General features: G+C 46.6%; 10 non-coding genes and 15 pseudogenes across 10 annotated transcripts; all 25 read left to right on the forward strand.

Annotated features, from left to right (window-relative positions):
- The first annotated feature begins 7 nt into the window (after positions 1 to 7).
- LOC148261276 (5S ribosomal RNA) lies at positions 8 to 126 on the forward strand (annotated as a pseudogene).
- A 205-nt stretch (positions 127 to 331) lies between these two features.
- Positions 332 to 450, forward strand: LOC148261277 (5S ribosomal RNA). Its single transcript, XR_015819765.1, has one exon. It is a non-coding gene; the product is annotated as a 5S ribosomal RNA (ribosomal RNA).
- A 918-nt stretch (positions 451 to 1368) lies between these two features.
- LOC148261278 (5S ribosomal RNA) lies at positions 1369 to 1487 on the forward strand (annotated as a pseudogene).
- Positions 1488 to 1694: 207 nt separating this feature from the next.
- LOC148261279 (5S ribosomal RNA) lies at positions 1695 to 1813 on the forward strand (annotated as a pseudogene).
- A 209-nt stretch (positions 1814 to 2022) lies between these two features.
- On the forward strand, positions 2023 to 2141 carry LOC148261280 (5S ribosomal RNA; annotated as a pseudogene).
- A 563-nt stretch (positions 2142 to 2704) lies between these two features.
- On the forward strand, positions 2705 to 2823 carry LOC148261281 (5S ribosomal RNA). Its single transcript, XR_015820023.1, has one exon. It is a non-coding gene; the product is annotated as a 5S ribosomal RNA (ribosomal RNA).
- A 527-nt stretch (positions 2824 to 3350) lies between these two features.
- On the forward strand, positions 3351 to 3469 carry LOC148261282 (5S ribosomal RNA). The gene has a single exon (XR_015821086.1). It is a non-coding gene; the product is annotated as a 5S ribosomal RNA (ribosomal RNA).
- Positions 3470 to 4026: 557 nt separating this feature from the next.
- LOC148261283 (5S ribosomal RNA) lies at positions 4027 to 4145 on the forward strand (annotated as a pseudogene).
- Positions 4146 to 4348: 203 nt separating this feature from the next.
- On the forward strand, positions 4349 to 4467 carry LOC148261284 (5S ribosomal RNA; annotated as a pseudogene).
- Positions 4468 to 4676: 209 nt separating this feature from the next.
- LOC148261285 (5S ribosomal RNA) lies at positions 4677 to 4795 on the forward strand. Its single transcript, XR_015820991.1, has one exon. It is a non-coding gene; the product is annotated as a 5S ribosomal RNA (ribosomal RNA).
- Positions 4796 to 5354: 559 nt separating this feature from the next.
- LOC148261286 (5S ribosomal RNA) lies at positions 5355 to 5473 on the forward strand (annotated as a pseudogene).
- A 205-nt stretch (positions 5474 to 5678) lies between these two features.
- Positions 5679 to 5797, forward strand: LOC148261287 (5S ribosomal RNA). The gene has a single exon (XR_015819717.1). It is a non-coding gene; the product is annotated as a 5S ribosomal RNA (ribosomal RNA).
- A 176-nt stretch (positions 5798 to 5973) lies between these two features.
- LOC148261288 (5S ribosomal RNA) lies at positions 5974 to 6092 on the forward strand. The gene has a single exon (XR_015820187.1). It is a non-coding gene; the product is annotated as a 5S ribosomal RNA (ribosomal RNA).
- A 205-nt stretch (positions 6093 to 6297) lies between these two features.
- LOC148261289 (5S ribosomal RNA) lies at positions 6298 to 6416 on the forward strand. Its single transcript, XR_015820166.1, has one exon. It is a non-coding gene; the product is annotated as a 5S ribosomal RNA (ribosomal RNA).
- An 882-nt stretch (positions 6417 to 7298) lies between these two features.
- On the forward strand, positions 7299 to 7417 carry LOC148261290 (5S ribosomal RNA; annotated as a pseudogene).
- Positions 7418 to 7626: 209 nt separating this feature from the next.
- LOC148261291 (5S ribosomal RNA) lies at positions 7627 to 7745 on the forward strand (annotated as a pseudogene).
- Positions 7746 to 8304: 559 nt separating this feature from the next.
- LOC148261292 (5S ribosomal RNA) lies at positions 8305 to 8422 on the forward strand (annotated as a pseudogene).
- Positions 8423 to 8628: 206 nt separating this feature from the next.
- On the forward strand, positions 8629 to 8747 carry LOC148261293 (5S ribosomal RNA; annotated as a pseudogene).
- Positions 8748 to 9466: 719 nt separating this feature from the next.
- On the forward strand, positions 9467 to 9585 carry LOC148261294 (5S ribosomal RNA; annotated as a pseudogene).
- A 558-nt stretch (positions 9586 to 10143) lies between these two features.
- Positions 10144 to 10262, forward strand: LOC148261295 (5S ribosomal RNA). Its single transcript, XR_015820117.1, has one exon. It is a non-coding gene; the product is annotated as a 5S ribosomal RNA (ribosomal RNA).
- Positions 10263 to 10466: 204 nt separating this feature from the next.
- On the forward strand, positions 10467 to 10585 carry LOC148261296 (5S ribosomal RNA; annotated as a pseudogene).
- Positions 10586 to 10794: 209 nt separating this feature from the next.
- On the forward strand, positions 10795 to 10913 carry LOC148261297 (5S ribosomal RNA; annotated as a pseudogene).
- Positions 10914 to 12152: 1239 nt separating this feature from the next.
- LOC148261298 (5S ribosomal RNA) lies at positions 12153 to 12271 on the forward strand. The gene has a single exon (XR_015819733.1). It is a non-coding gene; the product is annotated as a 5S ribosomal RNA (ribosomal RNA).
- An 859-nt stretch (positions 12272 to 13130) lies between these two features.
- On the forward strand, positions 13131 to 13249 carry LOC148261299 (5S ribosomal RNA; annotated as a pseudogene).
- Positions 13250 to 13812: 563 nt separating this feature from the next.
- LOC148261300 (5S ribosomal RNA) lies at positions 13813 to 13931 on the forward strand. The gene has a single exon (XR_015820144.1). It is a non-coding gene; the product is annotated as a 5S ribosomal RNA (ribosomal RNA).
- Positions 13932 to 13967: the final 36 nt, after the last annotated feature.

The following is a 13967-nucleotide window of genomic DNA, read 5'->3' on the forward strand; positions in this document are numbered from 1 at the left end:
ATTAAACGGGTGCGATCAAACCAGCACTAATGCACCGGATCCCATCAGAACTCCGCAGTGAAGTGTGCTTGGGCGAGATTAGTACTCGGATGGGTGACCTCCTAGGAAGTCCTCGTGTCGCACTAATTTTTTTTCAGACAGGTCGTTCGACGTTACGCGCGTCTGGAACTAGGGTCCGCTGGTTTATATGCAAAAGTGAGTCAAGAAGCAGGGGCATTTTAATCGATATTAGAACGAGAATGAGAGGTGAAGTGTGAACGCTCAAGGAAACAAATGACGGGAGGGGGAAGAAATGAGAAGGAGTGTATGTATTTGCAGCGCGAAATTAAACAGGTGCGATCATACCAGCACTAAAGCTCCGGATCCCATCAGAACTCCGCAGTTAAGTGTGCTTGGGCGAGAGTAGTACTCGGATGGGTCACCACCTGGGAAGCCCTCGTGTTGTACCTATTTTTTTTTTCGGATGGGTTGTTCGACGTTACGCGCGAATGGAATTATAAATCGCTGGTTCATTTGCAAAGGTGAGTCACGGTGCCGGGGCATATTACTTGATATTATAACGAGAAAGAGAGATGCATAGTGCACGCACAAGGAAACAAATGACGGGAGGGGGGTTGGAAGGAGAAAGAGTGTATGTATTTGCAGTGCAGAATGAAACATGAGGGCTCATACCAGCACTAATGCAACGGATTCTATCAGAACTCCGCAGTTAAGTGTGCTTGGGCGAGAAAAAGTACTCGGATGGGTGACCTCCTACGAAGTCCTTATATTTCACCCATTTTCTTGGGTGGTCCTCGTGTTGCACCCAATGTTTTGCAGATGATTCTTTCGACGTTACGCGTGGCTTGAATTATGGTCCTCAGGTTTATTCGTAAATGTGAGTCACGGCGCTGTACCATTTTACTTGATATTAGAACGAGAACGGGAAGTGCAGTGCGCACGCACAAGGAAACAAAATTACGGGAGGGGGAAGAAAGGAGAAGGAGTTTATGTATTTGCAGCACGAAATGAAACAGGTGCGATTATACCAGCACTAATGCAACGAATTCTATCAAAACTCTGCATTTTAGTGTGCTTAGGCGAGAGTAGTACTCGGATGGGTGACCTCCTGGGAAGTCCTTATATTTCACCCATTTTCTTGTGAAGTCCTCGTGTTGCACCCATTTTTTTGCAGATGATTCTTTCGATGTTACGCGCGACTTGAATTATGGTCCTCAGGTTTATTCGCAAATGTGAGTCACGGCGCTGTTGCATTTTACTTGATATTAGAGCGAGAACGGGAGGTGCAGTGCGCACGCACAAGGAAACAAATGACGGGAGGGGGAAGAAAGGGGAATGAGTTTATGTATTTGCAGCGCAAAATTAAACAGGTGCGATCATACCAGCACTAATGCACCGGATCCCATCAGAACTCCGTAGTTAAGTGTGCTTTGGCGATAGTAGTACTCGGATGGTTGACCTCCTGGGAAGTCCTCGTGTCGCACTAATTTTTTTTCTCAGACGGGTCATTCGACGTTACGCGCGACTGGAACTAGGGTCCACTGGTTTATACGCAAATGTGAGTCAAGAAGCAGGGGCATTTTAATCAATATTAGAACGAGAATGAGAGGTGAAGTGTGAATGCACAAGGAAACAAATGACGGCAGGGGGAAGAAAGGAGAAGGAGTGTATGTATTTGCAGCGCGAAATTAAACATGTGCGATCATACCAACACTAAAGCTCCGGATCCCATCAGAACTCTGCAGTTAAGTGTGCTTGGGCGAGAGTAGTTCTCGGATGGGTGACCACTTGGGAAGTCCTCGTGTTGCACCCATTTTCTTTTTTTCAGATGTGCCGTTCGACGTTACGCGCGACTTTAATTATGGTCCGCAGATTTATTCGCAAATGTGAGTCACGGCACCGTGGCATTTTACTTAATATTTAAACGAGAACGAGAGGTGCAGTGCGCACGCACAAGGAAACAAATGACGGGAGGGGGAAGAAAGGAGAAGGAGTTTATGTATTTGCAGCGCGAAATTAAACAGGTGCGATCATACCAGCACTAATGCACCGCATCCCATTAGAACTCCGCAGTTAAGTGTGCTTGGGCGAGATTTGTACTCGGATGGGTGACCTCCTGGGAAGTTCTCGTGTCGCACTAATTTTTTTTTTCAGATGGGTCGTTCGACGTTACGCGCGACTGGAACTAGGGTCCACTGGTTTATACGCAAATGTGAGTCAAGAAGCAAGGGCATTTTAATCGATATTAGAACGAGAAAGAGAGATGCAGAGTGCACGCACAAGGAAACAAATGACGGGAGGGGGGATGGAGGGAGAAAAAGTGTATGTATTTGCAGCGCAGAATGAAACATGAGCAATCATACCAGCTCCAATGCAACGGATTCTATCAGAACTCCACAAGTTAAGGGTGCTTGGGCGAGAGTAGCACTAGGATGGGTGACCTCCTGCGAAGTCCTTATATTTCACCCATTTTCTTAGGAAGTCCTCGTGTTGCACCTATTTTTTTGCAGATGATTCTTTCAACGATACGCGCGAGTTGAATTATGGTCCTCAGGTTTATTTACAAATGTGAGTCACAGCACCGTAGCATTTTACTTGATATTAGAACGAACACGGGAGGTGCAGTGTGCACGCACAAGGAAACAAATGACGGGAGGGGGAAGAAAGGAGAAGGAGTTTATGTATTTGCAGCGCAAAATTAAATGGGTACGATCATACCAGCACTAATGCACCGGATCCCATCAGAACTCCGCAGTTAAGTGTGCTTGGGCGAGAGTAGTACTCGGATGGGTGACCACCTGGGAAGTCCTCGTGTCGCACCAATTTTTTTTCAGACGGGTCGTTCGACGTTACGCGCGACTGGAACTGGGGTCCGCTGGTTTATACGCAAATGTGAGTCAAGAAGCCGGGGCATTTTAATCGATATTAGAACGAGAAGGAGAGGTGCAGTGTGAACGCACAAGGAAACAATTGATGGGAGGGGGAGGGAAGGAGAAGGAGTGTATGTATTTTCAGCATGAAATGAAACAAGTGCGATCATACCAGCACTAATGCAACGGATTCTATCAGAACTCCGTAGGTAAGGGTGCTTGGGCAAGAGTAGTACTAGCATGGGTTACCTCCTGCGAAGTCCTTATATTTCACCCATTTTCTTGTGAAGTCCTCGTGTTGCACCCATTTTTTTGAATTATAGTCCTCAGGTTTATTCGCAAATTTGAGTCACGGCACCATAGTATTTTACTTGATATTAGAACGACCACGGGAGGTGCAGTGTGCACGCACAAGGAAACAAATGACGGGAGGGAGAAGAAAGGAGAAGGAGTTTATGTATTTGCAGCGCAAAATTAAATGGGTGCGATCATACCAGCACTAATGCACCGGATCCCATCAGAACTCCGCAGTTAAGTGTGCTTGGGCGAGAGTAGTACTCGGATGGGTGACCTCCTGGGAAGTCCTTGTGTTGCACCAATTTTTTTTCAGATTGGTCGTTCGACGTTACGCGCGACTGGAACTATGGTCCGCTGGTTTATACGCAAATGTGAGTCAAGAATCAGGGGTATTTTAATCGATATTAGAATGAGAAGGAGAGGTGCAGTGTGAACGCACAAGGAAACAAATGATGGGAGGGGGGGAGGGAAAAAGGAGTGTATGTATTTTCAACACGAAATGAAACAGGTGCGATCATACCAGCACTAATGCATCGGATTCTATCAGAACTCCGTAGGTAAGGGTGCTTGGGCGAGGGTAGTACTAGCATGGGTTACCTCCTGCGAAGTCCTTAAATTTAACCCATTTTTTGTGAAGTCCTCGTGCTGCACCCATCTTTTTGTAGATGATTCTTTCGACGTTACGCGCGACTTGATTTATAGTCCGCAGGTTTATTCGCAAATGTGAGTCACAGCGCCGTGGCATTTTACTTGATATTAGAACGAGTACGGGAGGTGCAGTGTGCACGCAGAAGGAAACAAATGACGGGATGAGGAAGAAAAGAGAAGGAGTGTATGTATTTGCAGCACGAAACTAAACAGTTGCGATCATACTAGCACTAATGCACTGGCTCCCATTAGAATTCTGCAGTTAAGCGTGCTTGGGAGAGAATAGTTCTCGGATGGGTGACCTTTTGGGAAGTACTCGTATCGCAACAATTTTTTTTAGATGGGTCGTTAGACGTTGCGCGCGACTGGAACTATGGTCCGCTTGTTTATACGCAAATGTGAGTCAAGAATCAGGGGCATTTTAATCGATATTAGAACGAGAAGGAGAGGTGCAGTGTGAACGCACAAGGAAACAAATGATGGGAGGGGGGGAGGGAAGAAGGAGTGTATGTATTTTCAGCACGAAATTAAACAGGTGCGGTCACAGCAGCACAAATGCACCGGATCCCATCAGAACTCCGCAGTTAAGTGTGCTTTGGCGAAAGTAGTACAATGATGGGTTACATCCTGGGAAGTTCTGGTGTTGCACCCATTTTCTTTTTTTCAGATGTGCCGTTCGACGTTACGCGTGACTTTAATTATGGTCCGCAGATTTATTCGCAAATGTGAGTCACGGTGCCGTGGTATTTTACATGATATTTGAACAAGAACGAGAGGTGCAGTGCGCACGCACAAGGAAAGAAATGACGGGAGGGGGAAGAAAGGAGAAGGAGTTTATGTATTTGCAACGCGGAATGGAAGGGGTGCGATCATACCAGCACTAATGCGCCGGATCCCATCAGAACTCCGCAGCTAAGTGTGCTTGGGCGAGAGTAGTACTCGGATGGGTGACCTCCTGGGAAGTCCTCGTGTCGCACCAATTTTTTTTCAGACGGGTCGTTCGACGTTACGCGCGACTGGAACTAGGGTCCGCTGGTTTATACGCAAATGTGAGTCAAGAAGCAGGGGCATTTTAATCGATATTAGAATGAGAAGGAGAGATGCAGAGTGCACGCACAAGGAAACAATTGATGGGTGGGGGAGGGAAGGAGAAGGAGTGTATGTATTTTCAGCACGAAATGAAACAGGTGCGATCATACCAGCACTAATGCAACGGATTCTATCAGAACTCCGTAGGTAAGGGTGCTTGGGCGAGAGTAGTACTAGCATGGGTTACCTCCTGCGAAGTCTTTCTATTTTACCCATTTTCTTGTGAAGTCCTCGTGTTGCACCCATATTTTTGCAGATGAATCTTTCGACGTTACGCGCGACTTGAATTATGGTCCTCAGGTTTATTCGCAAATGTGAGTGACGGCGCTGTAGCATTTTATTTAATATTAGAACGAGAATGGGAGGTGCAGTGCGCACGCACAAGGAAACAAATAACGGGTGGGGGAAGAAAGGGGAATGAGTTTATGTATTTGCAGCGCGAAATTAAACAGGTGCGATCATACCAACACTAATGCACCGGATCCCATCAGAACTCCGCAGTTATGTGTGCTCGAGCGAGATTTGTACTCGGATGGGTGACCTCCTGGGAAGTCCTCGTGTCGCACCAATTATTTTTCAGACGGGTTGTTCGACGTTATGCGCGTCTGGAACTAGGGTCCGCTGGTTTATACGCAAATGTGAGTCAAGAAGCAGGGACATTTTAATCGATATTAGAACGAGAATGAGAGGTGAAGTGTGAACGCACAAGGAAACAAATGACGGGCAGGGGAAGAAAGGAGAAGGAGTGTATGTATTTGCCTCGCGAAATTAAATAGGTGCGATCATACCAGCACTGAAGCTCCGGATCCCATCAGAACTCCGCAGTTAAATGTGCATGGGCGAGAGTAGTACTCGGATGGGTGACCACTTGCGAAGCCCTCGTGTTGCACCTATTTTTTTCCGGATGGGTTGTTCGCTGGTTTATGCGCAAATGTGAGTCAAGAAGCAGGGGCATTTTAATCGATATTAGAACGAGAATGAGAGGTGAAGTGTGAACGCACAAGGAAACAAATGACCAGAGGGGGAAGAAAGGAGAAGGAGTGTATGTATTTGCAGTACGAAATTAAAAAGGTGCGATCATACCAGCACTAAAGCTCCAGATCCCATCAGAACTCCGCAGTTAAGTGTGCTTGGGCGAGAGTAGTACTCGGATGGGTGACCTCTTGGGAAGTCCTCGTGTCGCACCAATTTTTTTTCAGACGGGTCGTTCGACGTTACGCGCGACTGGAATTAGGGTCCGCTGGTTTATGCGCAAATGTGAGTAAAGAAGCAGGGGCATTTTAATCGATATTAGAACGAGAATGAGAGGTGAAGTGTGAACGCACAAGGAAACAAATGACCGGAGGGGGAAGAAAGGAGAAGGAGTGTATGTATTTGCAGCGCGAAATTAAACAGGTGCAATCATACCAGCACTAAAGCTCCGGATCCCGTCAGAACTCCGCAGTTAAGTGTGCTTGGGCGAGGGTAGTACTCCGATGGGTGACCACTTGGGAAGTCCTCGTGTTGCACCTATTTTTTTTCGGATGGGTTGTTCGACGTTACGCGTGAATGGAATTATAAACCGCTGGTTCATTTGCAAAGGTGAGTCACGGTGCCGGGGCATATTACTTGATATTAGAACGAGAAAGAGAGATGCAGAGTGCACGCACAAGGAAACAAATGACGGGAGGGGGGATGGGAGGAGAAAGAGTATATGTATTTGCAGTGCAGAATGAAACATGAGGGATCATACCAGCACTAATGCAACGGATTCTATCAGAACTCCGCAGTTAAGGGCGCTTGGGCGAGAAAAGTACTCGGATGGGTGACCTCCTGCGAAGTCCTCATATTTCACCCATTTTCTTGGGAGGTCCTCGTGTTGCACCTATCTTTTTGCAGATGATTCTTTCGACGTTACGCGCGACTTGATTTATGGTCTGCAGGTTTATTCGCAAATGTGAGCCACGGCGCCATGGCATTTTACTTGATATTAGAACGAGCACGGGAGGTGCAGTGCGCACGCAATAGGAAACAAATGACGGGAGGTGGAATAAAAGAGAAGGAGTGTATGTATTTAAAGCGCAAAATTAAACAAGTGGTATCATACCAGCACTAATGCACTGCATCCCATCAGAACTCTGCAGTTAAGTGTGCTTGGGCGAGAGTAGTACTCGGATGGGTGACCTCTTGGGAAGTTCTCATATCGTAACAATGTTTTTGCAGATGGGTCGTTCGACGTTACACGCGACTAGAACTATGGTCCGCTGGTTTATACGCAAATGTGAGTCAAGAATCAGGGGCATTTTAATCGATATTAGAACGAGAAGGAGAGGTGCAGAGTGAACGCACAAGGAAACAAATGATGGGAGGGGGGAGGGAAGAAGGAGTGTATGTATTTTCAGCACGAAATTAAACAGGTGCGGTCACACCAGCACAAATGCACCGCATCCCATCAGAACTCCGCAGTTAAGTGTGCTTTGGCGAAAGTAGTACAATGATGGGTTACCTCATGGGAAGTTCTCGTGTTGCACCCATTTTCTTTTTTTCAGATGTGCCGTTCGACGTTACGCGCGACTTTAATTATGGTCTGCAGATTTATTTGCAAATGTGAGTCACGGCGCTGTAGCATTTTACTTGATATTAGAACGAGCACGGGAGGTGCAGTGTGCACGCACAAGGAAACAAATGACGGGAGGCAGAAAAAAGGAGAAGGAGTTTATGTATTTGCAGCGCGGAATTAAACGGGTGGGATCATACCAGCACTAATGCACCTGATCCCATCAGAACTCCGCAGTTAAGTGTGCTTGGGCGAGAGTAGTACTCGGATGGATGACCTCCTGGGAAGTCCTCGTGTCGCACAAATTTTTTTTCAGACAGGTCGTTCGACGTTACGCGCGACTGGAACTTGGGTCCACTGGTTTATACTCAAATGTGAATCAAAAAGCAGGGACATTTTAATCGATATTAGAACGAGAAGGAGAGGTGCAGTGTGAACGCACCAGGAAACAATTGATGGGAGGCGGAGGGAAGGAGAATGAGTGCATGTATTTTCAGCACGACATGAAACAGGTGCGATCATACCAGCACTAATGCAACGGATTCTATCAGAACTCCGTAGGTAAGGGTGCTTGGGCGAGAGTAGTACTAGCATGGGTTACCTCCAGCGAAGTCCTTTTATTTCACCAATTTTCTTGTGAAGTCCTCGTGTCGCACCAATTTTTTTTCAGACGGGTCGTTCGACGTTACGCGCGTCTGGAACTAGGGTCCGCTGGTTTATACGCAAATGTGAGTCAAGAAGCAGGGGCATTTTAATCGATATTAGAACGTGAATGAGAGGTGAAGTGTGAACGCACAAGGAAACAAATGACGGGAGGGGGAAGAAAGGAGAAGGAGTGTATGTATTTGCAGTGCGAAACTAAACAGGTGCGATCATACCAGCACTAAAGCCCCAGGTCCCATCAGAACTCCGCAGTTAAGTGTGCTTGGCGATATTAGTAATCGGATGGTTGACCTCCTGGGAAGTCCTCGTGTCGCACCAATTTTTTTTTCAGACGGGTCGTTCGACGTTACGCTCGTCTGGAATTAGGGTCCGCTTGTTTATACGCAAATGTGAGTCAAGAAGCAGGGGCATTTCAATCGATATTAGAACGAGAATGAGAGGTGAAGTGTGAACGCACAAGGAAACAAATGACGGGAGGGGGAAGAAAAGAGAAGGAGTGTATGTATTTGCAGCGCAAAATTAAACAGGTTTGATCACACCAGCACTAAAGCTACGGATCCCATCAGAACTCTGTAGTTAAGTGTGCTTGGACGAGAGTAGTACTCGGATGGGTGACCACCTGGGAAGCCCTCGTGTTGCTCCTATTTTTTTTCGGATGGGTTGTTCGACGTTACGCGTGAATGGAATTATAAACTGCTGGTTCATTTGCAAAGGTGAGTCACGGTGCCGGGGCATATTACTTGATATTAGAACGAGAAAGAGAGATGCAGAGTGCACGCACAAGTCCTCGTGTCGCACTAATTTTTTTTTCAGATGGGTCGTTCGACGTTAAGCGCGACTTTAACGAGGGTCCACTGGTTTATACACAAATGTGAGTCAAGAAGCAGGGGCATTTTAATCGATATTAGAACGAGAAGGGGAGATGCAGAGTGCCCGCACAATGAAACAAATGACGGGAGGGGGGATGGAGGGAGAAAAAGTGTATGTATTTGCAGCGCAGAATGAAACATGAGCAATCATACCAGCACCAATGCAACGGATTCTATCAGAACTCCGCAAGTTAAGGGTGTTTGGGGGAGAGTAGCACTAGGATGGGTGACCTCCTGCGAAGTCCTTATATTTCACCCATTTTCTTCGGAAGTCCTCGTGTTGCACCTATTTTTTTGCAGATTATTCTTTCGACGATACGCACGACTTGAATTATGGTCCTCAAGTTTATTCGCAAATGTGAGTCACGGCACCGTAGCATTTTACTTGATATTAGAACGACCACGGGAGGTGCAGTGCGCACGCACAAGGAAACAAATGACGGGAAGGGGAAGAAAGGAGAAGGAGTTTATGTATTTGCAACGCAAAATTAAACCGGTGCGATCATACCAGCACTAATGCACCGGATCCCATCAGAACTCCGTAGTTAAGTGTGCTTGTGCGAGAGTAGTACTCGAATGGGTGACCTCCTGGGAAGTCCTCGTATCGCTCTAATTTTTTTCAGACGGGTCGTTCGACGCTACGCGCGACTGGAACTAGGGTCCGCTGGTTTATACGCAAATGTGAGTCAAGAAGCAGGGGCATTTTAATCGATATTAGAACGAGAAGGAGAGGTGCAGTGTGAACGCACAAGGAAACAATTCATGAGAGGGGGAGGGAAGGAGAAGGAGTGTATGTATTTTCAGCACGAAATGAAACAGGTGCGATCATACCAGCACTAATGCAACGGATTCTATCAGAACTTCATAGGTAAGGATGCTTGGGCGAGAGTAGTACTAGCATGGGTTACCTCCTGCGAATTCCTTATATTTCACCCATTTTCTTGTGAAGTCCTCATGTTGCACCCATTTTTTTGCAGATGATTCTTTCGACGATACGCGCGACTTGAATTATGGTCCTCAGGTTTATTCGCAAATGTAAGTCACGGCGCTGTAGCATTTTACTTGATATTAGAACGAGAACGGGAGGTGCAGTGCGCACGCACAAGGAAAAAAATTACGGGAGGGGGAAGAATGGAGAATGAGTTTATGTATTTGCAGCGCAAAATTAAACAGGTGCGATCATACCAGCACTAATGCACCGGATCCCATCAGAACTCCGCAGTGAAGTGTGCTTGGGCGAGATTAGTACTCGGATGGGTGATCTCCTGGGAAGTCCTCGTGTCGCACCAATTTTTTTTCAGATGGGTCGTTCGACGTTACGCGCGACTGGAACTATGGTCTGCTGGTTTATACGCAAATGTGAGTTAAGAATCAGGGGCATTTTAATCGATATTAGAACGAGAAGGAGAGGGGCAGTGTGAATGCACAAGGAAACAAATGATGGGAGGGGGGGAGGGAAGAAAGAGTGTATGTATTTTCAGCACGAAATTAAACAGGTGCGGTCACACCAGCACAATTGCACCGGATCCCATCAGAACTCCGCAGTTAAGTGTGCTTTGGCGAAAGTAGTACAATGATGGGTTACCTCCTGGGAAGTTCTCGTGTTGCACCCATTTTCTTTTTTTCAGATGTGCCGTTCGACGTTACGCGTGACTTTAATTATGGGCCGTAAATTTATTCGCAAATGTGAGTCACGGCGCCGTGGCATTTTACTTGATATTTGAACGAGAACGAGAGGTGCAGTGTGCACGCACAAGGAAACAAATGACGGGAAGGGGAAGAAAGGAGAAGGAGTTTATGTATTTGCAGCGCGGAATTAAATGGGTGCGATCATACCAGCACCAATGCACCAGATCCCATCAGAACTCCGCAGTCAAGTGTGCTTGGGCGAGAGTAGTACTCGGATGGGTGACTTCCTGGGAAGTCCTCGTGTCGCACAAATTTTTTTCCAGACGGGTCGTTCGACGTTACGCGCGACTGGAACTAGGGTCCGCTGGTTTATACGCAAATGTGAGTCAAGAAGCAGGGGCATTTTAATCGATATTAGAATGAGAAGGAGAGATGCAAAGTGCACACACATGGAAACAAATGATGGGAGGGGGGATGGAGGGAGAAAAAGTGTATGTATTTGCAACGCAGAATGAACCATGAGAAATCATACCAGCACCAATGCAACGGATTCTATCAGAACTCCTCAAGTTAAGGGTGTTTGGGCGAGAGTAGCACTAGGATGGGTGACCTCCTGTGAAGTCCTTATATTTCACCCATTTTGTTAGGAAGTCCTCGTGTTGTACCGATTTTTTTACAGATGATTCTTTCGACGATACGCGCGACTTGAATTATGGTCCTCAGGTTTATTCGCAAATGTGAGTCACGGCACCGTAGGATTTTACTTGATATTAGAACGAGCCCGGGAGGTGCAGTGCGCACGCACAATGAAACAAATGATGGGAGGGGGAAGAAAGGAGAAGGAGTTTATGTATTTGCAGCGCAAAATTAAACGAGTGCGATCATACCAGCACTAATGCACCGGATCCTATCAAAACTCCGCAGTTAAGTGTGCTTGGGCGAGAGTAGAACTCGAATGGGTGACCTCCTGGGAATTCCTCTTGTTGAATAAATTTTTTTTCAGACAGGTCATTCGACGTTACGCGCGACTAGAACTGGGGTCCGCTGGTTTATACGCAAATGTGAGTCAAGAAGCAGGGGCATTTTAATCGATATTAAAACGAGAAGGAGAGGTGCAGTGTGAACGGACAAGGAAACAATTGATGGGAGGGGGAGGGAAGGAGAAGGAGTGTATGTATTTTCAGCACGAAATGAAACAGGTGAGATCATACCAGCACTAATACAACGGATTCTATCAGAACTCCGTATGTAAGGGTACTTGGGCGAGAGTAGTACTAGCATGGGTTACCTCCTACAAAATCCTTATATTTCACCCATTTTCTTGGGAAGTCCTCGTGTTGCAGCAATTTTTTTTCAGACGGGTAGTTCGACGTTACGCGCGTCTGGAACTAGGGTCCGCTGGTTTATACGCAAATGTGAGTCAAGAAGCAGGGGCATTTTAATCGCTATTAGAACGAGAATGAGAGGTGAAGTGTGAACGCACAAGGAAACAAATGACGGGAGGGGGAAGAAAGGAGAAAGAGTGTATGTATTTACAGCGGAAAATTAAACAGGTGCGATCATACCAGCACTAAAGCTCCGGATCCCATCAGAACTTCGCTGTTAAGTGTGCTTGGGCGAGGGTAGTACTCGGATGGGTGACCTCCTGGGAAGCCCTCGTGTTGCACCTATTTTTTTTCGGATGGGTTGTTAGACGTTACGCGCGAATGGAATTATAAACTGCTGGTTCATTTGCAAAGGTGAGTCACGGTGCCGGGGCATATTACTTGATATTAGAACGAGAAAGAGAGATGAAAAGTGCACGCACAAGGAAACAAATGACGGGAGGAGGGATGGAAGGAGAAAGAGTGTATGTATTTGCAGTGTAGAATGAAACATGAGGGATCATACCAGCACTTTGGCAACGGATTCTATCAGAACTCCACAGTTAAGGGTGCTTGGGCGAGAGTAGTACTTCGGATGGGTGACCACTTGGGAAGTCCTCGTGTTGCACCCATCTTTTTGCAGATGATTCTTTCGACGTTATGCGCGACTTGATTTATGGTCCGCAGGTTTATTCGCAAATTTGGGTCACGGTGCCGTGGCATTTTACTTGATATTATAATGAGTACGGGAGGTGCAGTGCGCACGCACAAGGAAACAAATGACGGGAGGAGGAAGAAAAGAGAAGGAGTGTATGTATTTGAAGCGCAAAATTAAACAAGTGGCATCATACCAGCACTAATGCACTGCATCCCATCAGAACTCTGCAGTTAAGTGTGCTTGGGCGAGAGTAGTACAATGATGGGTTACCTCATGGGAAGTTCTCGTGTTGCACCCATTTTCTTTTTTTCAGATGTGCCGTTCGACGTTACGCGCGACTTTAATTATGGTCCGCAGATTTATTCGCAAATGTGAGTCATGGCGCCGTGGCATTTTTCTTGATATTTGAACGAGAACGAGAGGTTCAGTGCGCACGCACAAGGAAACAAATAACGGGAGGGGGAAGAAAGGAGAAGGAGTTTATGTATTTGCATTGCAAAATTAAATAGGTGCGACCATACCAGCACTAATGCACCGGATCGCATCAGAACTCCGCAGTTAAGTGTGCTTGGGCAAGAGTAGTACTCGGATGGGTGACCTCCTGGGAACTCCTCGTGTCGCACTAATTTTTTTTCAGATAGGTCGTTCGACGTTACGCACGACTGGAACTAGGGTCCACTGGTTTATACGCAAATGTGAATCAAGAAGCAGGGGCATTTTAATCGATATTAGAACGAGAAGGAGAGGTGCAGTGTGAACGTACAAGGAAACAATTGATGGGAGGGGGAGGGATGGAGAAGGAGTGTATGTATTTTCAGCACGAAATGAAACAGGTGCGATCATACCAGCACTAATGCAACGGATTCTATCAGAACTCCATAAGTAAGGGTGCTTGGGCGAGAGTTGTACTAGCATGGGTTACCTCCTGCGAAGTCCTTATATTTCATAAATTTTCTTGCGAAGTCCTCGTGTTGCACCCATTTTCTTTTTTTCAGATGTGCCGTTCGACGTTATGCGCGACTTTAATTATTGTCCGCAGATTTATTCGGAAATGTGAGTCATGGCGTCGTGGCATTTTACTTGATATTTGAACGAGAACTAGAGGTGCAGTGCGCACGCATAAAAAAATAAATGACGGGAGGGGGAAGAAAGGGGAATGAGTTTATGTATTTGTAGCACAAAATTAAACAGTTGCGATCATACCAGCACTAATGCACCGGATCCCATCAGAACTCCGCAGTGAAGTGTGCTTGGGCGAGATTAGTACTCGGATGGGTGACCTCCTGGGAAGTCCTCGTGTCGCACCAATTTTTTTTCTGACGGGTCGTTCGACGTTACGCGCAT

This window comes from Carica papaya, chromosome 5 (assembly GCF_054855325.1).
Source record: "Carica papaya isolate Zhongbai chromosome 5, ASM5485532v1, whole genome shotgun sequence".
Classification (NCBI taxonomy): Eukaryota; Viridiplantae; Streptophyta; class Magnoliopsida; order Brassicales; family Caricaceae; genus Carica; species Carica papaya.